At 41.9% G+C, this 26,464-nt stretch overlaps 1 long non-coding RNA gene across 1 annotated transcript; it reads right to left on the bottom strand.

The window, feature by feature from the left end:
• Window positions 1-26,077, bottom strand: LOC146702109 (uncharacterized). Its single transcript, XR_014922402.1, has 3 exons — window positions 25,892-26,077; window positions 7,747-7,801; window positions 1-510 (listed from the first exon to the last, which is right to left on the bottom strand). It is a non-coding gene; the product is annotated as an uncharacterized LOC146702109 (long non-coding RNA).
• Window positions 26,078-26,464: the final 387 nt, after the last annotated feature.

Here is a 26,464-nt window from a genome sequence, read left to right as displayed (position 1 = left end):
ATTTTTATCATAAATTTTGAAAATATTAATTAGTGTGACGTGAAATATTTGTAGTGGACTGAATTAAACAATTACCATAATGAATTAGGAGCATAAAGCAGGATTTAAGGTATAAAACCAAAAAGTAAATTGTTTGAATAAACTTACGAATTTACTTTCTACAACTGTACTGTAAATGTGCCGTGATTACATTTTACATTGTCCCAAACTTGGAAAAAAAAAAAAAAAGTGCAAACATTGTTGAGGTGAGTTTAATCTCCATGAGCTCCCGGGATAAAGTGGAAGTTTGAATGTATACACACGGCTTCTGCATATTGACACTCTTTGTCTCTCCTTCTCTGTCTCTTTTTCTCCCTCTCTCTCACGGAGCTAACGTACAGACTGCTGCTAACACAGGAGACAGTTGTTGCTGGCCGCCCCAGTGCCTGTCATGGCTGTCAGGCCAAATCCCACGAATTATGGCTGTTCCAGATGTAAGAGATTTCTAAGCTGCCTCCAACGGCCTGCGGTCTGTGGTGAGAGAGAGAGAGGGGGAGGAAAACAGAGAGAGAAAGAGAGAGAGAGGGAGACAGAGATTTGGGTTTATGCAGTGTCATCCAGAAATCAATCTTCCTTTCGCAATCTCTCATCTTTATTATCTTTTCCTTTTCTATCAGTAGGGGAAAAAAAATACTGTCATTACTTAAATAACTTTTTGGACAAGATTATTATTTTATATATCACACATTTGAAATTTCTTAAGAATATGTGACCTACGTCTGCAAGAAAGACTGACTGCCTGGCATGCTCGTATTTTTAAAAGGCAGCTAGAAAACTGATACTTTTGCAGGAATATATCTTTTCCAGCTGAGCGGCAGTGTTTGTGAAGTGAAATCACGGCGTATTCTACATTTATATATCTCTATATATTACCTGCGGGCACAAATTCATGCAAAATCATATCATATTAGCAGCGGGGTTTGTATTAACATTAATTACGACATAAAATATTTAGCATTCGCCGATGTTTTCTTGAAAACAAACAAACGAAAACTATCAGAGTATTGACACATTGATCGTTTCGTCTGAACATTCGTCGAACTTCCCCGTATGCACATCGACACTTAAAATTCAACCCCCATCGTTCTCTTACTTCTTTTGGTCTACTCTCACTCTTTCTCTCATTAGTACTTCGTAACCAGACAGTTTATTTGAAATTATGAAAGCATTACACTCTCTGATGTAGCAGTTTAAAAATCAATAGCTGAAACCCTAGCTGCCTCACTTAAGCCCTCTCCTATGGCAAAGGGGATGTCTCTTTCTCCCTCTCTCTTAAATGGTAATTTCATTTGCAGTCACTAAGACCTCACCGATAATTACCAATGCCCTGAGAGAGAAAGAGGTAGTGAAAGAGAGAGTGGAGGGATGGGAGACAGGAGAGATGGATTAAGAAAGGAGAGTGAATGCCAGTCATTAGAAAAGCTTTCCTCTCTCCCTGCTTTGATCAGAGTTAAGAACACATTGCCTTCACTCTATCGCACCCTGACACCAACCTCTGAAAAGAAAAGATGGAGCACAGGAGTACGATGGAGGCGGGTGAGTGAGTGAGAAAAAGAAAAAAAAAGATCCCTAAAGTCTTAAATAGCGAGCCTTAATTTTGACATTGAACCCGCTCTGTTCTTGGGTTACACCGGGGCCGTCCATTTTCAGAGCGCCACCAGCCACCCCCCCACCCTACCTTCTGCATCTCTCAAATGAACTAATCAGAAAGAGGAATATGAAGTGTCCTGCAGGATCCATTTCTCTAGAAGCATATGGCAATGATTGATGGGGGACAACTTTGACTTTCCCAGGTCATCCTGCTTGCACACATCTGGGAGCATGCAATAATTCTCTTAATTTGAGACCTTTTTTCTCTTCCTTCTTTTCCTATCTCTCCCCCCCTTCCCAAAAACTTCAATTTCACTTTGGCCAAAAAAGAACCTCCTCTCAGTCTATCCGCTGTCTTTCCCTCTCACTTTCTCAAGGCTAACACAACCAGTCATTTTGGCTGAAATAAAGGCACTGTAGTGGTTACCAGATGCTTATACGGGCTGTTTGGGCAATCCCCTTGTTTTTTTTAATGGCTCCCAAGATTTTTCTTTCCCTCCTAAAAAAAAAAGAATGAAAAAAACCTTAAGAACCACTTATGTCATATAACTATGCTAGTTGGATTTACCATATGTGCAATAGCGATTTAATATTTCATCATGATAAATACTGTAAAAGACATAAGGAGCAGAAGTTACTTGTGTTTATTGCTTTAAAATAGACTTCAGGCTGAGGCTTCTTTTTTTACAAAGAGCTGCACATCTTGAGGTTTAATGAGCATCTGTTTTGTTTAGTTACATTTATTTAAATGAAATGGTTGAAAAAGAATAATGATAGCATGGTGATAATAATGATATTCAAAACCATTTGTAACTGCAACAATCCAACTTTTTCAGTGTGTTCGAGCGAGGGAGAGACAACCATCTCAAACCTCCCCGACAGCAACTGGGCCTTGTTAGCTGTGCATTGAAATCATCTTTGACTCTGGGTTTACAATAACAGAGAAGAACTTCGACCACTAAATGCTTTCGGGAAACCCGCCCGTCCTCCTTCTGCCATGTGATGATCCCACCTCTGAAATATTCAGCACCATTAACATTCCGATGGGTATCATCCCCTTTCAGACACAATTCGCTCTGCTCCTCAGACCTGTGGGCAAGGCAGGGAGAGGCCGGGAGCAGATGTTATCTGTTCTCATTCTTCAAAAGATCCCTCCTCCTCCAAACGCACACTGTAAGTGTTATATGCGGTGTAGAGGAAATGGTGCACAGAAGAAATGGTCCCCTCGCTACTGATCAGTATTGACAGAATCTCTTGTTTTTTGGGGGGGAGAATGTGCTTTTGTTTTTTAAATTTAAAAAAGAAAAGGAAAAAATCAATGTAAGACCTAATGTTGCAATATTTCCTTTAGAAAACAACTTTCTGTTTCGTTATTTGAATTTCATTTAACTAGCATGGAGTTCTGTTTTTAAATTCAGTTTTTAATCACATACATTGAATTTAAAATAGATTTAATTGTGTGCAAATTGAATTTACATCGTCTTGTTTCAGCTTGCCTGCATTTTACCGTTCAGACAGCTATTTAAAGCTGCCTTATCTGATATCTTTAAGTTCGGCACCATCAAGTCTTCCACCGGGTTTATTGGCCGGTAAAGCTTAAATGTGTTTGATCTTAATTGCTAATGATGTGACCATAAGGGTAAATTGTTTTGCCAATCAAACTGTGCGTTCTCTCCTACACTTACAACTGCTTTCATGTTTTCAAGGCTCACAGCTGATTAGCAAGTTGTGTTTCTCTGTCTGTGTATGTATCCGTGGACATGCGTGCGTGCTGTCACTAATAATGTGTGATCGTGTGAGAGACAGAGTGCTACACTTTGAGCACAATTAGCCAGGCATTTAGGCGTCTTAATTGGTGACATTCGATCTCAGGCACTCGTTGATGAACCACTTAGCAGCAGACTTATGGATTAGCAACCGGCAAAGCTCTCTCTTCTCAGATGTAACTAACAGGTCAGGAATTAGTGCTCTTAACACTGCCTTACAAATGAAGACAGTTGTATTGACTAGCACCGAGAACTGCTTTCTCCTCTAGTTTCCCTTGCTAAATTTAGTCTCCTCTTGAAGTCCTACTCCCGTCCTCTCTTCTTATCATCTCGTGTCATGTGTTTTTTCTTCTTATCAGCTGAAACAAGCTTTTGTTTAAAATTTTGCTTTGTTCACTCCTGGACAATCTCAACCATGACGTTGGCTGTGGGCCGCTCACATTTGGCCTCGACAGTATTTAGTTTTTGTTGTCATGGCGCTGAAGCTGTCTCAGTTGTCTGGGCAACATGTGCCGGGGCTCATGGGAGCCTCATAAATGTCATGTATCGACGGAACTGCTCGGAAGAGCAGGAAGTCCTTGCCAAAAAGAAGATAGATAGAGCGCCACTGGTGTTGGGAATGCCATGTTGCATTAAATCAATTTTGCAGGGTGCATACAAATACTGTGACACTTGCCAACACTCATATGTGTACAAGATGCTTTGCATGCAGAGATGGCCAGAGATTGAAAATAAACAGATATTACAGCTGTGCAGTTCTGTTCTTTTCTTCTTCGTTCCCTTTTAAACTAACCCGTGTTCAAGGAGCCGATTCAGCAGCCCCTATCCTGCCCTCTGTAGGTGTGTCACAATTTCGCTACACTTTCCCCTCCCCAGGTCACTGTCATGTGCCTGGACCTACTGAGCAGAGGGGCCTTTAAACAGGAGAGACAGCACTTGTCCGTTAGATTAGCATGTCCCCAACGTCACATGCCTGTGCCTGCACACGTCACCTCTTGTCTGGAGGTGCCTGTCGGGGTTCATTAGAAAATGGTCAGATTTTTTTTTTAAAAGACAAAACAAAAACAGGGATTTTCTTTTTCTTTTTTTTTCAAAAGGTAGACAAAAAATGTCTGTGCACAGGAACAGGATCCGATGCTTTACTTTGTGTAAATGTCGGCATGAAAACACAAACACCTTCATTAATACAATTAATTTTGGAATTTTTCTTTCTCAGATCTAAAATAAATATTCCTGACACCACGTCATTATTATTCAACACAAAACACATATTCTAAACAACAAAGCAACTCCAGTCTGAGGCGAGGGCCAGTCGGCATTTCAAACGCCCCTGAGATTCCAGATATTCTAATACCGTGGGACCTTCTCTCATATTTATTGTGGGAATCAGAATTTATGATGAGTAAATTGGGCTTCTTCATCTGTGTGCCGGGGGGGGTTGCAACATGCGGCCGAGATGGCTTGACTTATTGATTACAGGGAGCAGTATGCCCCATTTCAAAGGGAAGGAGAGCCCCCGCCACGCAACTTCTGAGAATTAATTTGCCCGGCATGGGCCTTCATGAGAAACACATGTCCGTACACACACAAATGCAAGCATAGACACAAACAGGCACACAGAAACCAAAGCCTGCAGGTAAAAGAATTACACTCCCCCCCCCAGAAAAAAATAAAATAAATAAATAAATAAACACACCTACACAGGCAGGCAGCCCCCTCTGCCCCCACCAGTGCACACACACACACATGCACAGAGAACCAATTTTTACAGCGCTCCAGGTATTGTTGTAACCAAAGACTGTGATTGGACTTGCTGGCACGGCACGGGGATAAACTCAGAGGCATCTCAAACATTCTCCCACTATCTGACAAAAAATGACACTAATAAAGTTTCTTTTTTTTAATTTTTGGTAACATTTTTTTCTCTTTGGTATTCACTTTAAAAGTGTGTGCTGGTGGTATTTCTTTATTTCAAATAACTGAAATATTTCTCACAAAAAAATGACATAAAAGAAGAAATAAAACCTGCGTTTCTGAAGAACGTTTAAATAATCTGACAATCTGTCGGATAAAGCACCGTCCGGTGGCGCCGCAGCTGTACTGGAAGCGAATACGACCCTAACGCGGTCCCATCCGAAGTGTTTCTCCAGACCGAATCACAGCTGAACTATCCGTGGTTCATCCCTGGCATTGTCCACCGGATTGCCCTCGACATTCAGACACCAGCTCCTATTTCACCAGCAGCACCCGCGCTAATTTATCATCATGGTCATGACAGACAACACATCTGTGTGTGAATGGATTAAGTGAGGAAAGAGAGGAGGGACAAAAGTGAGAGCGAGGAGGGGCAGAAAGAGGGAAGAGCAGGAGGAAATGTGGTAGCGAGGAGGATACTAGTCACCACATTCGAGGCTTTTAAAGGGTCATATCTTGTTTGAAGGGTCCCATACTACCCTTCACTCGACCTCTCGCTATCCCTCCCACCTCCACCTTTGTAACACGCTGTCAGCTAACCCCCCTCAGCAACTGGACAGCTCATTGTCCTGGGTTGTCTTATATTACAGCCCCATATACTGCAAGTGTGAAATGGAAAAGAATTAAAGAGCTTAAAGAGTGAATTGAGAAAGTAGACCTGCAGAAGTTTATATTGCCACATAAAACAGTAGCTTCACGGGCCGTGAAAGGGCACGTCCATGACGACCAGCTTGTCGATGACGGTCCTGCGTGACACCTTTTTTTAAAAAATATTTATTGGCTGAATGACACCGGTGTGTTTGTCAGCGTGGAGCAGACGCGCAGGCCTTTCCGGCGATGAGATTGATGGGGATATGTGTTGAAATACGGACGGGCGACAGATGAGGAGACACTCGCGTCTTGTGTTCACATGTTCTGCGCTCACATTAATGCCATACGTGTGTGTGGTTGTGCGTACATGCATGCATACATGTCCAGACAGCAGGTGTGCATATACAAGCGTCTTCATGTGTGTGTTCAAGCAAGCATATCTGTTTACTTTTGCTCTCCAAAACCCACTCGCATTTGAATGCAGGAGACAGGACACATCTCTCTGCTCTGTGAGCCGCTAGACAGCGCAGTCAGAATATTTTAGAGTCCACACACATACTACATCCCTGTACACACACATATACGCACACACGCGCACACATATGCCTCCCTGGGGTACCCCATATGCGGTGCCTGGGGAGTGCAAAATGGAACTTTTTAAAAGCCAAAAACACTTCTCTCGAACAAACTAGTCTCACTTAATAATACCACACTCATGTTTCTCTCTTCTCTCGCGCGACAGGCCGTCATTATCTACAAGGGGTGGGTGTTTTGGCTGCATTTTAGGGAAAGGTCGTGGTTGTTGTTTTGGTATCTGAAAGCCTTGCTACATGACAGATGGCAAATAGTCTATTTGGAATCTATGCATCAACAAATACATTTTGGTATGGAAATGAAAAAAGGAAGGAGTCTGGGAATTGTGGATTTAGCGTGAAGAAGCAGCAACTTGCAAACTCCTGAGACATTCGATTGACTTGAATTGCTTATTTGAGACCCGCAGTACATGCTGCAATATTTTGATGTGCATTACATTGAGGAATCAAGCGAAATCTATGTTGCCGAGCCTTTTGTTGTCGTTGTTGTTGTTTTCCATCTTTTTTATACAGCAAGAGAGCAGCAAGGGTCTTTTTTCTTCTGCTGAGGTAAATGAACTTATGTACACACGGACACACAAAAAAGCAAACACACATGCACAGAGTCCGGGCACACACAACCAGTATGTATACAGACAAACACGCATGCACCTTCTGCTCTTATGAAGATAAATATGGCAAGGGGTAGATTTTCACCTGCACCCCCTGCAAAGGGACACACGCATTCATCTTTTGGGATGTGTGTGTGTGCCCACATGTTCGTATGGGGGGGGGGGAGCATATTGGGGATACAGCTGCAAGGGTGTGTGCACCTCACTGCCTTTTCAATGTATGGAAATGTATGTGCATTTTTAAAGTAGGGGGGCTAAATTTATTTCTCTTTCCCCCGTGTACCCTTCGCCCCTTCCTCTCTCTCTCTCTCTCCCCCCTACCTCATTCCTGAAGCTGATAGACCTATGGATGCATGATAGATGGAGAGAGAGGGTGAGGCAGAGAGAGAGACAGATGGAGGGGGTCTCTGCATGGATGCATACATGCATGCATAGATGTGTGTGTGTATATATGTATATATATATATATATATATATATATATATACCCTTTTCTCTCAAACACATGCTACAAAGTCACAAACACACACATGCATGCATACAAACACACACTTCTGACTTCACGATTCATGCACATACCTACCTAATCCACAGTTTTACATAATGGGGAGGTGGAGAAAGGGGAAGCAAGTCGACTCCTGTAGCAGGGTGATAAAGATAATATAAATCATCTGACTCTTTTTTCTCTTCTGTATGTATACACATTCACCCAGGGAAATGCTGATATGCTATAGGGGAATATAATGAGATATGTACAAGGGTCCCCCTCACCGTCAAGAACACATGTGGGTCATATGTGAGCTTTGTGCAATTTTCACAATGTATAAGGATTACGGTTGACGTTATGCAGAGATTTTAAGGAAACTGGTCCAAGTGCAGGTCACATGTGTGCAGAATGGCAACGCTGTTGCGCTCTTCACGCAACCGAGTGCTCGTTTTGATATGCAGCGGATGGATTTTTCACACATTTCAGCAGTGGTCTAGAGTTTGTTTGTTGCTAAAAATTAATTAAGCAAAGAAGTATGCAACACACTCTACATACAAAACAAAAAAAGAAGAAGATTCACTGTTAATTATTCAGAGAAAGTTAATTTTTCTGGAATATAATTAAAGGCATTTAACCATCAGGGACAGAGTGAGATCAAAGATGTACATTTGATGTCATGCAGATAGCATTTTTAAATTAGCAAACCCTCTTAACTTTTATAATTATCTTTGGTGGGAGAACTGAGGCAGGAAGTTCTTTTGTGTTAATTCTGGGACTGAAATAGTCTCCTAAGAATTAGATTAAATTAATTAGAAATAATTGCAGATAGGCATGCAGATTGCATTTCCAATGCAAATAAATCTTATCGGAGCAGAACTAAAGTTTATTTTTTGTTGGTATTATTCTAAGAGAGAGAGACTCATATAAATTAGCAATAAATATTAGTCCAAGGTATTAGCATTAAGGATTTGAAAAGGAGTTGCAGCAGGAAGTTATGTCGATCCGGCGTGTGCTCAAATTAAAAAAGCGATTAAACGTGTCAAATTTAGTGCGATAACATTTCATTGCGTTCCTGTTTTCAGGAAAGGAGTTGTGTTTTTTAACCTCCTCTCCCAGTGTTTCTATTGAAGCTGATATATATACGCATACACACACAGACACACACATACAGAGTAATGTCCTAACATATAAAAAATGAGAAATAGGCAATGGGCGTGGTATATGTGTATGTCTGTGTGTGGGTGCGCGAGTCAGAGAGAGAGGGAGGGAGACAGCGAGAGAGGAAGCTTGAATTTTATCTCGCAGTGTCAGTACCGTCACAGGGAGGAAAAAAATAGAATTGTTTCCTCCATATTAGGAATCAAAGCTAAGCCCAGTGTTATTGTGTCCACCATTTTGACTGCAGTCAACAGACCTTGAGGTAGCAGGTGCATAAGGATGAGCGTGTCAGTATGTTTTATTTATTTTTCTCTTTTTTTATTTTAGTGGGACAAAACGCATCCTCCTGTAAAGCAGCAGAATCATTCATTTTGTGTGTGTGTGTGTCTGTCTATCTACAATTATATGTACACGTGTATGCATACACACATCTTTTCCTGTGGTGAATGTGAGTGAGAGTGTCCGCATGTCCACGCTTACATGTACACGGGTATGCCTGCAGGTGTCCGTACCTTCAGCATTTATAGTCCCAGGGAACTGCTGACCTCGTCCGCCGACCCCCCTCCGCCACCACCCTCTGTGTTTCTAGGGGGATCCTTGAACTTGACCGTGGAGGGAGAGGGGTGATGGGACTGAAGCTGAGACTTGAAACAAACCACTCTGATGGACAACAAAGACAAGTAGGAGGGAGGGGGGATGGCTCGGGCTTGGGGTGTATAAAGGTTGAGATTCCAGGGAAAGGTCCCCAGGGTTTATGTGTGTTTGGGTTGTGAGTCTATATAGGCTAGCTTATCAGGTTTCAGAAATATGCTGCTTCATTAAGCCTTTTCTTCACAGGATGCTGTTATTGCTATAATAAAACTGCATAGTGGTTATAAAGCTAGTCCCCAACATGTGTGTGCTAGGATAAGACATTATGGTCAAATGTCTTTGCGCATTTTTGCATTGTGTTATATTATCTATGCATTTAATTCCACATGGATGCCCTTATAGAATGATAATAATAACACTGTTATTTGTAAAGCACTTTTCAAAAACACAGATTTATAAAGTTTGATGTTCTGTTACACAGACCCATAATCAACCACAGGGTTACGCATTAATTCCAGCATACACACTTGCATCCATGCAAATAGATGTAAACTGTGGCCCAAAATAAAGGGGGAAATTTTAAGGTGAATCTGACCTATAAAACTATGTTTTCAGCCGTCATTTGAAACAAATCACAGATTTACCTGATAGCTGAGGAAGGCTGTTCCAAAATATGTGAATGGTAGTTTGTGGAACATGATAATTTAGTGACTCATAACAACAAAGACAAAAAGTCATAACTTAACTTAAGAATATGGACAGCCTTTTTTCTCTCTATAAACTAAGCAAATACTCCTAAACAAAACAAAACAACTAGTGCTTTCAAAACAGTACAGTCCTCTTGAAAAAAGAGAAAATGTAAGAGAGACTAAAATTCCAAAAAGCATGTTGTAAAGATTGGTTTAAGTTAGAAGCTGCAGGAGAAGATGAAAGGAGTCAGACAAATGGGTTCGGGCAGAGATGGTAGTTTGTGGATGAAGATGATAGGAGAGGACGAAGAGAGGAGAAAATGAATGAGGAGGAGGAAAAGACGAAGAGGAAAAGAAAAGGTGGGAGTTACAGAAGTGGACAATTAAATGGAGCGAAAGGGGAGAGGATGGAGAAGTATATGTTTGGGAGGAGGTAAAGAAGAAGAAGAGCTTGGAAGGAGAACTGGTGGAGGAGGAAGGGGATTGAAAGAGGTCAAGGAGCATAGTGTCTTTTGGCAAGGAAAATGAAGGGGCATGTGTGTGTGCACATGAGTGTGTGTCTGCCTAATTGTGAGTAGAAGGTGAGAGGTGAGGTCTAGGCACGCTTCTCGAAAAAAAAAGAAGAAGCAGATAGAGATGGACAGTCAGAGGCAGCGCTGCACTGCATGTGTGCGCATACGTGTGCACATGTGTTCGTATGTGTGTGCGCGATTTCTCTGCATGCGTGTGTGTGTGTGCACCTACGTGTGTGTTTTAATAGCCACAGTCAGAGAGCCTCTGTCAGACGGTCAGCTAATTGGCCATCTTACAAGTACAGAGGAGGCTGCTCGCAAATTGGCAAAAAGGGCAACCGGCTTCAATCTGATACCAAACTCCTTTCTGTCACGATGCTGTCCATTAGACAACAGCTTAAGTCAGGGAAATGGAACAAAAATAAAGAAAAACAGAATACAAAACAGGGGGAAAATAGTGGCGTAATTGTGCTTTGGAGACTCGTGTTGTTGCGCTCGACCCGTGTGTAGCGAGACAATGGGGATCATGCCAGACTTAGCGTAAATAAAAATTTGGGGAAACGTTGCCAACTCATCTGGCTGCTGTGTTTTTATATTTGTGTGTATGCACGATTGTGTTTGTGTTTCCCTGTTGCAGAAGCCTCATGTATTTTAATCCATGTAAAGTCCCAACTGGGTTCCAATTAGGAACAGGTTTCCTAACGCCCTGTGGGGAAACTGATAATTATGCTGTTGACTGTGGTTCTGACTTACAGTATTTGTGTATGTGTATGTGTGTGTGTGTGGTGCAGGGGGACTTAACACAGCCTATGATATTCTTTTTTATCTTTCTGTCATGTTTACAATGCTGACGTTATTAGCTGTATCAAATGATCCTTCATAATTAGACACAATACAAAATTTCAAATCCTCTTATCTCAGTTGTTTATCATAAGTAGTGTGTGTAGCACACATGCAAGCACACACTCGAATAATATATTTATACACTAAATCTAAGCTTGAAGGCACAAAGGGCTAATATAGCTGAGCGTAGCTGCTTCTAAACATTTTTTGGGGTCTGACTGTTAATGTTCAAGCGCTTGTGTGCAGTTTAGAATGAGTGCACGGAGAGCAGAGCCTGTTCCTTTTATCTTTCTGTAGTCTTTACGCTGGTGATGATCTTAGCTGTACAAAGTGAAAATGATGTGGACAAATCCTTATCTGAGTTGTTTACACACTGCTTTAGGTTTGAATGTAAGCATAAAGGGCCACTAAACCCCAGTTTTACAGGGTCTGGGCGTCTGAATTCGTCTATTAATACATTTTCATAATGAGTCTCCTGTGTTTGCAGCCATGCATCTGGCACTATGTTGAGTGTGACAGGTAGCTACGCCCTAATGCTCTTCACTGTAACTCCACAGCCACCATCTAACCTTGAAAAAAAAAGAAAACAAACCTGGATTGACACTGATATAGTGGACAGTGCACCTCTCACATCTAAAACTAAATGCTGAAAAATGTCCCCTCAGATAAAATGGATGACCCAGCTGTAGAATCCGCTGGAAAAAAATACATTGTTTTGCAAGGCTGAACTAACAAGAAAGCAAGAAAGTGTTGAATTTTCTCTGGGTGGTTTTCTGCAATTTGAAAAGCTTGCCATAGCGGCACAAAAAGGCAGCCCTGTGTTTATTTTCAGCACTGCAGTGTTTTAGAGATGTAAAGGCCCTCCTCACTGTGTATTCATGAACTCTTATTGTTGTTTCCCCTATTTCCATGCCGTGTCTACGCCAAAAAAAAGAAGAAGAGAGAAACGCCCCACGGAGAGGAATTGAATGCAAGATATTTACAGCATTTTTCTTAATCCGTACAGATGGCCGTGCTGGGGTATGTACATACCACTGTTGTAGACTTATTCATATCACACGAGATTCTGGGAGGGGGTATGGGGTTAAAATCCAACTCCAATTTACAAATCTGAGATAATTTTCATACTCCCCTCTGAAGATTTCTTACATAGAAATGAAGGCAGTTGAGGGTTTAGAAGGGCACAAGGAGTCTTTTGAGACTGCAAAACAGCATAATTGTTTTGCTATCCAATCGGGTGTTATACTACACATAATATATGGTTATTTCATACAGCCTCCAGACTGCCAAGATGTTTTCAATTTGGCACGGCCCTGCGATCATGATATCACAGAGAAAAGAGAGAGAGCGAGAGCTTCCAGTCTGGGATGGCCAGAGCAGTGAGAGGGCGATCATTTCGCCAAACTCAAAGGCTTTTTTTCCCCTCCTCTCTCCCTCTCTCTCTCTCTCTGGGACGAATAATTCCACAGTTGCTGAGGCACTGAAAAAGCAATCTGCGGAATACCCCAGGGTCATGTCTGTGGCCGGATGATTTGTGTGAAATGTCATACATTAAATATAAGTTTAACATTCAGCCCGGTGCACTGTAAAACTGCCCTGTCGTTGCCACAGTCCGCCATTTCCCTCTGTGCAGGGAGGGTTCGGGTTCAGGAAAGCGGTCACAAAGGAGTTGGACACACAAATACACACAGAGACATGGACACACACACCACCACCACCCCCTGTGTCTGCCCAATCTTAGAGGGAGTAGAAGGAAAGAGGGGGGTGCAGACAGCAGGAAGTTGTGAGGCCATTCGATCTACAGCTGCCTTTCATTTATGAATGCGAGAACACTAACTTTTTTTTCTTGAAAATAGCTATATATATAGTTTTTTCAATTTCTTCTTGTATTTTTTTTTCCAAGGAGCTTTTGGCCCAGACAGGAATTGAGAAAAAGAGGGAGGGCGGGGAGAGAGGTAGACAGACAGATGGACACAGAGACGGACGGTCGGTCTCGAGGCAGGTGTTGAATTCGCGTCCAGCTCGAGATGAAAAAAGTAAGAGAAGAGGTGAGGAAGGAAAAAAGGGTTGTAACTAATTCATAAAGTTTCGGGAAAATAGCAGCCACTGAGAGGAAGAGCGCGAGAGAAGAGAAGCGAGAGACAGAGGGAAAAAGGTGTCTCCAGGGACTTCAGTGAAGCAGTCATCCCAGAGAGCGAGAGAGAGGAGATTCTGTCCATCCTAGCAGATGAGAAAGAAATGACAGAGGGGGTACAAAGGATGTCATCTGCCAGATGGACAACTGATGAGTTTCCTCCCTTTTCTCTTTGTCTTTCCTTTTCCCCCCTCATGGCTTGTTTGTTTGTGTGCAGTCTTTGCCTCTAGAAAGTTTCCGTCTGAATGACTACAATAAGATCGTGTGTTTGATATGTAAAGGGAAAACGTGGATATTTCCGAAATGTGAAATTCACTGAAGAAGGCCAACTTTAGCAATGATCAAAGGGCGAACAGTGGATGGTTTGAGTACAGAAAGTATAAAACACTATATCAGCCCTGATTAAGCTGTGCCAGACTCAGGTGGATATTGTTCATGAATGTAATTATATACCTCTGTGCTTTTTCAATATATTCTTATCTACTTGGCACAGTTCAATTTAGTTTTCGCCTGCTGGTGTTTGACAACATTTGCATCTAAAAAAATCCATGCACCCTTTCTACAAATTCTGCTTATTATTGCCATGAAAGAGCTTACCACCAGATTTATCAATTTCACCTTGAAGGTGTTGTACTTGCTAGTGCATTTGTAAGCAAGCCCGGACTCTTTGAAGACAAACACAGTATCGTACAATCTGTAGCCCCCCTTTCCCACCCTTCTCCTCCCTTCCCACTCCCTACTTCAAAGCAGAAAGGCTGAGATGAAGGTTTGGAAAGAAATGGAAAACAAATTGTTCATTTGTATCTGGGAGGAGACCAGACACTTGAGCAAATGCTCTCTGCATTCTCTCTTTACACGCGCTGTGGTAAAGTTATCTTAAGGTGGGGCGCGGGAGAGCCAGAGAGAGGCGAGGCCCCGGCAATTGCTGTTTTAAAGTCTCAGCCAGACAATCAAATGTGTAAATGAGAGTGAAGCTAGTCAATGACCACCTTCGGGACAAATCTACTGGGATACTTGATGCATACTTGCAACTGCAAGAGAATTTTCAACTGCAAGAGGAATGTTGCTCCGATGCAGTTTTATACTGCGATTACTAAGGAAATACAAAAAAAACCTAGTTTAATATTTTTAATAGTATGAGAAAACTATCAAAATCACAGGTATACAGTATATTAAAAATATACAACCAACTAGTAAACAAGAGATTAAAGCAATGACAAAGACTCTGTAGCTTGTAACATTTACCTATATCCATGTAAAATAACCAAGTATGCACCCTCAACGCTTGTGAAAGGCCAATTTTCGCTCAGTGCATTATAGAAAAAGCCCCTGTAGCTTTGATCATGAAGGATAAAATGAAGCTCTTTCATTGACAAAATAAAAGAGGCTTTTTGATGTCAAAGTGCATGCTTGACCTCACTACGAGAGACCATGCAGTGTTAAATAGATGGCTTGTATTTAAAACAAATCTGAGGAGCTTTCAGGTGATATGCATATTATCCTGCTTTACTCTCAAAGGTGCTGCTGGACAGTCTAAAAGACACTTCAAGTCACCTCTGTACCAATTTTTAGTGTCTGTGTTTGAGCGCAAGCTGCAACAAAGGTGTATCTGATGCTTGTTTCTGTTGCCAACCAGCTAGTTAGGCACCAGTGCGGGATATCTGGGGAATTAACACCTATATGTCTAAGTCGGTGCTATACTACAGACTGACGTATACTTTATATGACAGAACCTATATATACTCCTTACAATATAAGGCAGAGAATGAAGAACTGCAAGCCATAAGGATATATCACACAATATTATATATGTTTTGAGCTTCAGACTGATGATAAGGATAAATGGGATGATGGGAGAAGGCCAGACTGTGGTTCCTTGGCCATTATCCACAGGCAGGCAAATCAAGCCAGCAAATCAGGAACAATGGAGCCCTCAAAGAGCAGAGTGGGGATCAAAGCAGCGCTAACTGGCCATTGCAATCCAATTGAAATGTTCACTTTGCATCTCTCCAAAGGTAATGGATGTGGAGAGTGGGAGGTGAAAAGAAAGGGCTGCCCGCTCACATTTGTCGTAAAATTATGGAAGCTCAGAAGAGAAAGAAAGGAGAAAAATGCACGTGACAAGTCTGGCCTTCTCAAGTCATCTACTGTAGAAGCTTCATAATGTCCCTTGGTTATTTTGACTTTGAATTTGTGAAGATTTTTTTTTCCGCTCCCTTTTTTAGCTTCCTTTGAACCTTCCAGTGGTAACATTATGATGATATATGAGATGCTATACTATGGCCCTTGTGCATGTGGAGTAGGGTTGAGGCAGGCTATTTCTTAAAGTATCCTCTCACTCGCTCACTCTCTCTCTCTCTCTCTTTCGTTTCCTCCGTGCCTCTCGCCCTCTTCCTGTCTTTGTCTCCCCCATCACTTCCTCTCTCCATTGCTCCGTCTCTCCATTTGAATGTGTTGATCACCTGGGGAGATGCTGCATTAATGCTGACGACCAGTAAAAAGCAGAATCTCCTCTTTATTTATCTGCACTAAAATTCCTCCCAATCTTTCCAGCACATTTCACTCAATCACGCAACTCAGGCCATTCCATTAGCCACACAGGGGCGTTTTACCCCATTGAGCACAACACGCCCCGCACTTCTATGAATATAGATTCCCCTAAATTATGTATAATGGGAGTGCTCAGATTTTAGCATTTTTACTAAGAGGGTTTGAGGGTGTATGAGTTGTTTCTGCTGCTTTTTAAGTGCATCTTGAAATTCACAGTGTATGAGAGACTGGAGATGGTGTTTGCATCCTTTGAGTTTGTAGATTGTTAATGGAATGAGGATATGGGTGATATTTTAAATTTGTCAGTGTGCGTGACTTTAGATAAATATATATGTATCTATAAATATGTACATTTTTTTGCAGTGCATTCATGTCACCCAATACTAAACTAAATTCAGTAATGACATTACAGTTACTAAGCAAACAAAACTATGTGGTTACTTGCGTTACATAGATTTTAGATTGTCTGCATGATGGGTGAAGTGAAAAAGCTAAACAAGCAAAATGGGAAAGCGGTCTATAACTTTTGAGGAATACTTACATGGACATTACTTTTGTTTTCTTTGCATAAAATAACAAGAATATGACTGTAAAGTCCAAACTGCACCCAGGCAAGAAACAACTACTCACTGCTAACACTCCACCCTCTTATTGCAAGCATCTAAGACAGGGGTGGGCAACTCCAGGCCTCGAGGGCCGGTGTCCCCTGCAGGTTTTAGATGTGTCCTTGAACCAACACAGCTGATTTAAATGGCTAAATTAGCTCCTCAAAATGTCCTGCACTTCTCCAGAGGCCTGGTAACGAACTAATCATGTGATTCAGGTGTGGTGACCCAAGGTGAGATCTAAAACCTGCAGGACACCGGCCCTCGAGGCCTGGAATTGCCCGCCCCTGATCTAAGAAGACAGCATGCTAACACAAAGCTAGCTGAAAACAACAGGTGTATAGCATTGTAGCCTTCATTTCTTCACACATCAACAGCTGTGAAGTGCTCTTTGGACTGGCTTTCAACTTTGCTGTCCACTTTGTGCAAATACTCAACATAATTGTCACAATGCTCAACGCAAAGATCTTATGTGCGTGTCTTCGTTAGGAAAGGGATGTGCGTCTGTCTGTGCAGTATATATTGCTAACCTATTATTTCAGGACATGCTATGAGTAATGTAAAAGTACTGTAACAAGTAGTAAAAAAGTGTTAAAGAAATGTGTAAAACTTACTTTTTTAATAACAATCCAATTTATTTGTTTACCTGATTTAATTTTGGCCACTTTTACGTTCAAGATCATACCCTCCTACACCTCTTTTTCACACTTTTTCCTCTGTGATAAGCACAGGATTTTCTCCAGTGTTAAAATGGCAACCCTTAAAATTGATTGGGGCTTTTTTTTGGTTTGTTTTGTGTCGCTCGAAGCCAGCATGAGATGACATGCTGGCCACAGTTCAAATCATCCTGCTGAATATTCTCCTTCAGAGACCATAGGACGTTACAGTTGAAATCAGTGCTGACATTCCTCAACCAGTGGGACAATCACAGCGCACACCCAGTGAATGTTAAAAAGGAATGATGAGTCTTTTCCCATTCTCGTGCTGTACATCATTTGCTCTCTTGGAAAGTGTCGACTCTTCACTAAAAACTGTTGAAAACTCCTCAGTCGTAGTCCGAGACCCAGCTGTCATTACCAGCAGTGATCCTCTAATTGAAATTCGGGTCAGTTTGAAACAGCAGTTGATTTTTGCACTCTGCACGAGTTTATGGCCTGTGGTGAGTGCACAGTATGAATGGTCAGAACAGGACTTCTAGGGAGCGATCTAAAAATAGTGCTTACTCTGGAATCAGTCAGGACATGCCTGAGAAGCTACCCCTGAACAGGAAGTTGGCCAAGTTTAAATCAGGTTAGATTTTGGAGCCTTTTTGATCATACAGTACCTCGCATATCTATATCTGTACTATATATTTGATTACAGTTAATTACACGTCAGCTTATTCATTCTACTCTATGAAAAATATGAACAATTGTTAGCCGCAGCAGTGATTTGATTGCATATTACTGTTGCTTTTATTAGGATACCTCAAGCTGAACCTATCTCATAAGTAACTAATGGCTTAGTCTAGAGGTCTGGATTTGATCTCTTGTTGTGCTGAACATTTTCTGCTCCAAGTGTGAGTAGTATGACTAATTGGATGGTAAGTAACTTTAATTCACATGTTGGCAGGTGGTGTCCATGTAGCTCAGCGGGAGGGAGGGCCACAGCTGAGCTATATCAACAAACAGACCAGCAATTCTATAATCAGAACAAAATCAACATCCTCATTACTGACTCCAAGCTGCTGCCTACATCAAAAAGGGCTTCAAAACTCTCCGTCCTTGTTTTCCGGGAGTGATTATGTTTAGTGTCAGCCAGACATATCAACATTTTTTTTTTTCTTTTTGCACTGAGACGTGCTCACCGGAATGCTAACAACCTAACAGGGGGGTAAAGTTAGAGATATTATAATCGGCTTCTCATTCTGGTAGTTTATCTTATGTAGTGCTGTAATAATGTCACAGCATCTCACTGAAGTAAGACACGCTAATTAAAAAATATTTTTTACAGTAGTGCATGTACAAATCCAGCGCTATTAATGATTACTGATGACAGGCACATTTTGGATGTTGAAGCTACAAATTTATCTTGCTATAAACTCACCAGGACTCTGGGATTAATAATTACCATTGTTCAATCATCAATCATGTCCTTTTGTTTAAAATACACGAGCTGTCTGCATCTTCAGCGACAATCTGAACTTGATTTGACTGGGCTTTCCATTTTGTTATCATTATGTTTGCGGGGTTTTTGTTGGCTAACTGTGATCATATACATGAGTAGCAATGCTAATTATGTAGCGTGCCATGTGCCTTATGAACCCATGCTGTTTGTGTTACCATTGAGCTGCACTGTTTGTGGAGCCGTAGTGTGTCTGTACCTGTGGTCTGTGGTTAGCCTACCTCCACCAGCTTCAGTATTTCTGTCAGCAAAAAAACCCATAAACATCAACATTGAGTGAAAAATACGTCAATGCATACTTTTTTTCCCCCAGTGTGTTCTGCCACTCTTTTACATTTTAATTTTAAACTACCATAATTATACAAAATGTACACTCAAAAATCTATTAAGAATTCTCATCCAACTTTTTTCCTCCACTGCTACAAATGCATCCACGCTGCCAGATGCAATGATTAGATCAAGCGACTATCAGATCTGAGATGGACCAGAGCCGGCGCGTTTGGTTATTTGGCAAACTGCAGCTTGGCTGCCCGAGCAGCACTCACTCATCTGTCTTATTCGATCACAGCCTAATAATACCTTGTGATATATTCTATATTATCACATGACTGTGCATTTTATTTGCCTGCAGCTCTCCTTTGCAGAAGCCAGCACAAAGTAAAGGCCAATAGGTTGAAGGTTGTTTCATGAATATTGCACCGTGACACCTGCTGAAATTATGCTGTGGAAATTCAAACATGTCCTGAAATCTTTTTTTGAAAAAAAGGAAAACATGATTCTTGGTGATACAGCAACTGTGGTAGTATGGAGATGAGTGCCAGAGAAAGTGTCAGTGCCTGTCTCAGGTTGAACTAGGCCCGGACGCTGGCTGTCTCTGTTGTTAGAATGTAATGGACATGTCACCCTTGAGGAAAAGCTGCTGGCTGCTTGGGTCACCATGCCCTTCAGCACATGACACTCTCGTCGGCAGGGTGACAGGAACATGCAAAAAGCATACGGACGCCATGGCAACTGAATCTGTATACGCGTGTGAATGTGCTCACAGCTGTGTGTTTATGTGTGCGTATTGATCCGACGTGTTGTCTAAACTGTATTATTGACCTAAATGTTGTTTCTAACATCTAATCTGTTCGAGCTCAGATGTAATTTTATAAAGATTTTAGAAACACTTGTTAGATTCACTTAAGCAATTGTCGGCTGATGGGAATTTATTGTGCCGATTTAGATGGATTGCTTTCATAAAATCTGATGTTGCATTGAGGGAGCCAAATATAGCAAATGGTTCAGTAACTGTATGATGCCTCAACACACACGTACGCACACCCACACCCACACGTACCTACCTACACACACAAATAAACATATGACAAACACTCTAACATATACGGACACAAACGCACACTTGTTATCGATCTACAGCTTAGCTCATGCCAGCAGGTAGTCCAACTCACCGGTTATTCTGAGGAATTGCTTTCAGTGGCTCCATCCACACACACACACACACTACAGGATTGTTTCCAGTGGCTAAATCTACACAATTTGTACACAGCCAACTCTTAAGACACCATCACCTCCTCTTCACAGATCAAGGGCTGAGTTTGTCGATACCACATACACACACACTCACTCGCAAACACTCTTGCAGCCTTATAACTGAACCATGTTAAATGCCGTGAGAGAATCAAGTTGAATGCTGTTGCATAGTCAGTTCACTATCCTGTTCTCTCATCTCTCCACGTCGGTCCTTTCCTCCTCTAAATATTGTTTTTCCTCCTTCTCTGTCAAAGTCACGCTTTTTGAATTCTCTTTCTAGACCATAACGCACTTTGGGGTGTAAAGGATAAGGGATTACAGCTTATGAATGACTTAGAACTGCTTAGGTGCATGTGCATGTCATGTTTATTGTGATCCCAAACAGCCAGGCCCGCCTCTACTGCTCTGTGCCTTTTTTTGAATCTAATTTGAAAATAAGTAAGGGAAGCACAAAGTTCATTTGTGCAAAACCAACATTTGGTACAATAGAATGTTTCTTATTAAAGTCAATCAGCCAGTAGACAACAAAAGAACCTTTCATTGAAGAATATGAAGTGAAAATAAAAAACAGGGCACTGCAATAGCTGGCACCGCTCTGCTTGTAATATGTCATGTGCACAGCCTCCTCCTCTCCCAAAATCGGCCTCTCCCCTTTGAAAGGGATCGAATTAAGATGTTCCAAGGATTTTCTTGCTCCTTCCCACTCCTCTGAAAGGTCATAAGTCTAATGCAATTATGGCACATAACTGTGGTAACGGAAACACATGCCAAGAGATGCTATGAACATACAAGTTGTAAACTGCAACTTTCTCTTCACTAAGCAGAATGTTGCTTTTTACAACTGAATCAATATCTTTAACTAAGCCTTGTAAAGCGGCCCAGTTAGAGACTTTATTTAGACTTACCTCTGTCTGACCTCCTCATGCTCTGCTTTGACTTTCCCTGCACGAGAACAGCAGGAAGCCTTGCATAAGAACCAGGTGGCACTGAAATTGCGCCATCGTGGCAGATTTGTTTTAAAGGCATTTATTACATCTCTTATGATGTATACACTGTTTCTTGATGTGACTGAGCTCCAAACTAGGCTGAAATTGTTGACGTTTTCCACTTTCGCAAACTGGACATGATGTGTAACTTAGAACATTAAAACTGCCTACATATGTTGGGCATTTAAGAGTTATTAAATGTTGGCATTAGAGTCAGCGTAATATAAAACGGATTAAAATCCAAGTAAGCTCTCCTCTTAGATATTCATTTTAAGCAATCGAATTGGTTTCAAGGCAATTTTGTTGTCTCATTTAATAAAAGTGAATAGAATATTGGAGAAAACCTAATAGCTAAGTAAAGAAATATGATGCTACAGAAGGTGTAATCAGTTTTTGGTCAGAAAAAAGAAAGATGGAAAAAGCAAGAAAGAGAATACCAATCTAGATTATTCTATCCAAAAGACCCAAATCAGAGTATTCTTTTGCATCTATGTTCAAGTTGCGAAAGGTCGGAGTCATGTGATTGGAGGAGTAGTCAAGCTAAAATTAAAATAAAGCACTTTGAATCACCTTGTTGTTGAATTGTGCTATACAAATAAACTTGCCTTGCCTTGCCTAAAATTACTGCAGCTTGATATTGTTAAAAGAAACTATCTTATAGACTTATGCATTGTGTTATAGCGCAATGATACTTTCAGTAGGCTGGTTTGTGATGGCAAAGAAGCCTACTGATGCTTTTGTCTGACCCTATCCATCGTGTGACTCACTCTGAGTACGTGTGTGTGTGAGTTCGTGTGAAAGAGAAAGAAAGAGCTTGAAAGATTGAGATCAAAGAAATCAACAAGTCTAATTTAAATTGTGTATTTTTCCCCAAAAATGCCAACAAGTATTTTGTATAAACACCCCTAAATTTTTCCATTACTTGACCGCGGTGTTACCTGCTTAATTAAACAAAAAAATTTTTAACATTTTGAACCAATGTGCCTGCTAAAGTCTCAATTCAGTCGAGACAAATATAATGAGCAAAAACTGGTGGGGAAAAAGAGAAGAAAGCAGAACTTAGAACAATTATAATAATCAGCACTAAAAAAACAAGAAAAGAAAAAAACTGGTTTGTGTATGTGACACGCTGTATGTATGCATGTGTGTGTGTGTGTGTGTGTGTGTGTGTGTGTGTGTGTGTGTGTGTGTGTGTGTGTGTGTAGGAGGAGGATGGAGGTGGCAGTGTGAGCATGCTCTTTCTACTGTTTGCTCGACTGGTAATCAGCCAAACAAGCTACAAGTCTCTTGCTATGATTTGCCCCCCAGTGTGTCTCCAGTCTGAACGCCTGTGAGTAAATCAGTGTTTTTCTATGCAGACATTCATATGCATTTATATAGTATCCAGTCTATACTGTACATATAGTATGTCTGCTTCTGTCATTGTGTTTGCATGGGACCATGACTGTGCCCGAGTGTACTCTATGGCCATATGTTTCTGTGTGTCTCTCTCAGAATATATATTTGTTTCCTGCGCCTTCCCCCTGCAGTCTTACATGTTCCCATATGTGTGTATTTGCCGGATGGGAATACAACTCCTAGGACATTTAATCTAGGGGGAATTTCACGCTAGTTACTACTTGTCATCAAATGTTTCCAGCGTAAAATACTGGAGCAATCTTTTATTGGCGGATGTTCGGGACGAATTCGCTGTCAGACCCGAGTGGCCCGCTGCCCTCCAGATAGACTGAAAGCGTCCTTAAGAGTGTGTTTGAGAGCGGAAGGAAAGAGAAAGAACGACACAAATAGCAGGCAAAGTTTGTTGTCTCAATTTTGATGCTTTTCAGCTGTGACAAATGAATCTGAACTTTGAGTGTTTAAGTGTGTATGAGGAGGGCTTATGTTCTAACTTAACTTTATAATGGAAAGATAGGGAGGCACGGAGCCCCTCTCCGCATGCAACCTCTCTCTCACTGTCTCCTTCTCACACACACCCACAGATCTGAACCCGAGCTTAGGGGAAGACCGATTCCAGTATATCTGCAGTCGTATGTGTTCACTTAGTAAGCCACAGCTGCTAGCACCATTATTATGATTTCCTGTGTGTGTATGTCTCTCTGTCTATCTGCTCCCTCAGCACACACTCGCACTCACATCTAAGCGTCCTATACAAATGGAGTTTAGCAGGACCCATATTTTACACCCGCCTGAGTCACTCAGATGTTCAGCTGTTTCACTGTAAAATGTAACCTAGGTTGTCTTCTAATGCATGTCACTGCCAGGAATATAAATATATTCCCTCCACCTCATCAAAAGAAAATGAAAGGAACTCATAACCTTAACTTTAAAAGCCTGAATAAAGGAAAGGACTAATCCTTTTTTTGTGTCTCTAAATATTAAAAATTTTCCCTATTTAAGCAGGCAGTTAAAAACAAAGGGCGCATTTGTTTAATAGAATAATCCTCCGTGTATTTAAGATGACTCCAAAGCTTTCAAATTTGATCCTTAATGTTTCGACAAGCTGTTCAATCAGTTGTTTTTTGAGGACATTGCAAATGGCAGGCTGTCTCTGAAATACGTTTGCTTGTTTTACCTGACCCACTTTTCCTTCACTATGTGTGTGCGCGCATGTGTGTGTGTGATTGTATGTGTGTGTGCGTGCTTTCGCTCTGTCCCTCTTTGCTCAGAAGGTTGTAAATGTAATCTTAGACACATGTTACTTCGGCTGATGTTTTTCAGATTGATGTCAGTTGCGATTAGCATATCTCCTGCCAAGACACAGGAGTGCTCTTTAGAGTCTGGCCTCATACACACTCGCTCACACACACACACACACACACACACATGTATGCAAACCGTTGGGTAAACATAGCTCAGCTGCCATTTTGAATGATTGCACAATGATTATTTGATGCAGTGATTTATTTTGAACACAGCCTGTAAGTAAACTGAAGTAAGAAAAGATGAAAAATCCGACTGACAAGCTCCAAAACAAAATTCTACCCCAAGACAGTCTCCTGACACCCCTTTTCCAGCAACATATTATTACATGCTGGCCCCCCAAACACGTTTTAACACTCCCCGGCCTCCAACTTTAATGTCACCATGTCTGTTTCTTTAAAATGCCGTCTGTAGAACGCAGCCATGTAAATGCAGCTGTGACCAACACATCCCACGCCGAAACTGTTTCATTTGCATTCATCTTCTGCTTGGGAATGGAGAATTCCTCCTCCAGTGTAAGACAGCAGGGGAAAGTGTGCAAAATGAATTTCTCGACCATCTCAGGAGAGCAAACGATATAGGGATTCAGAACACACCCTTCAGACAATGGAAGAGGTGGGGGGGCTTATTTTCTCTTCTCTCTCCCCCTTGTCTCCCCTGTCTCTCTCCACACCTCCCTGACCCTGCTTCCCCTCAACCTGCCCAGCAGAGTGAGAGAATAAGTGTAGTACCAACAGGGGGTGGGGGAATTGGAGAGAGACTGAGAGAAAGTCAGATAAAAGTAGTTAAAAGAAGGAGAAACGAAGAGGGGGGGTGTGTGGAAACAACAGGAGAGTGACTGACCAAATACTCAGCGACAGAATGAGAGAGGAAGACGGATGCAGAGAGGAAAAAAAGAGAGGGGGGGAGAAAAGATGAGAATATATATGCGGTGGCCAGTGTTGTGAGACAAGGCAGGTTGCTGTCACTTTAAAAATGACTGTAATAAAAGTGACCGCCGGAAGATGGATCTGGTGATTTTGGCTTGCTAATCAGTCATCTGTGAAGAGGACCACAGCCCAGATTCAGCGGCCGCCTGACACCTTTTGATTGATGCCTGTGCCCGATAAAAAAGGGCCCATTAACTGTCCTCCTATTAAACTGGGTGAAATGGCAAAAAATGCTCTTCTATCCCACTCCGCTCTTCTGATCTCTCTTTCATTTAAACTATATTTCCTTTTATATGCTCTGCCCTCGTCCTTTCAGCTCTTTCCCAACTGTTAATGTTCCTCTTGGAGTTATTACTGGCACAGTGGGGCAGGTGGGAATAATGTTAATCGTCGAGGCCTACTTGTGTGTGTGTGCGTGTGTTCACTGAATGCGCATACTGTATTTAAGTTCAGTCCTCCCACTCGAATCGATAGATCAATAGGAGGCCCTAGACGCACTAGTCGAGGCATCAGCCGGTACCTGCATCAACAGTTCTCGTTATGTATGCAAATGAGCCGCGTAATCAGTGGCGTCACCGAGGGTGTGACTTCAAACCTTCAGAATTTTCGTCACATGCCATTCGTCACAGAAGAAAATAAATAATAATAATGACCCGCGAAGCTGAATCTCATATCTCCTCACATCTCCTTCTCTTACAAACACAAACACACACACACACAAAGATTGCCTGCAATAATAATAACCCTACAGACGACAGCTTCGACCCCCTCCTTCCCCATCCCCACATCACCACCTCAACCCCTCCACCACCACCACCACATACAATCAAACAAAGCCTCTCTCTTACCTTGCGCATGACCAATCCTTCCATCTCTCTCTTTTTTTTTCCTCACTCCACCATTCTATCTATGCATGCTCTTCCCCTTTCTGTAAACCCAACCACACCTAACAGCAACACCTTGCACTCTCCCGACCATCCCACAGCCTACAGCGCGGCACTCACACCCCCAATAAATACAACCCTGGTCTGCCGTTTTCCTATCTGTCCCTTTTTCTCTGCCCCAGTCTCTTTCCCCCCCCCCTCTCTCTCCCCCTCTCTCTCCCTCTCTCTCTCCCTTTCTCTCTCCCTCTGTCTTTCCCTCTCCCCTCGCTCCTGGCTGGTGCTGGTGAAATATCAGGGCAAACGGATTCCAGCTTTTTTCTCTGGCTCAGAGGGGTTGTTCTGTGCGATTTGGCCCTGGGGTGCATTTCAGCACTTCTGATGTGAGAGAGGGGCGAGAGAGAGAGAGAAAAAGAGAGAGACAGAATGAGGGAGAGAGGGCAACGGAGAGAAAGAAAAAAGAAGTGTGTGTCTGGTTGTGTGTGTGTGAGAGAGAGTGAGCGAGGAGGAGAGCGAGGGAGAAAGGAGACATAGCCTGGG

This window comes from Copadichromis virginalis, linkage group LG9, assembly GCF_057382275.1.
Source record: "Copadichromis virginalis isolate Kocher_CV1m ecotype Utaka linkage group LG9, C_Virginalis_male_GT1.1, whole genome shotgun sequence".
NCBI lineage: Eukaryota > Metazoa > Chordata > Actinopteri > Cichliformes > Cichlidae > Copadichromis > Copadichromis virginalis.
The sequence above is the reverse complement of the archived record's forward strand: the minus strand, read 5'-3'. Positions and strand labels throughout refer to the sequence as shown.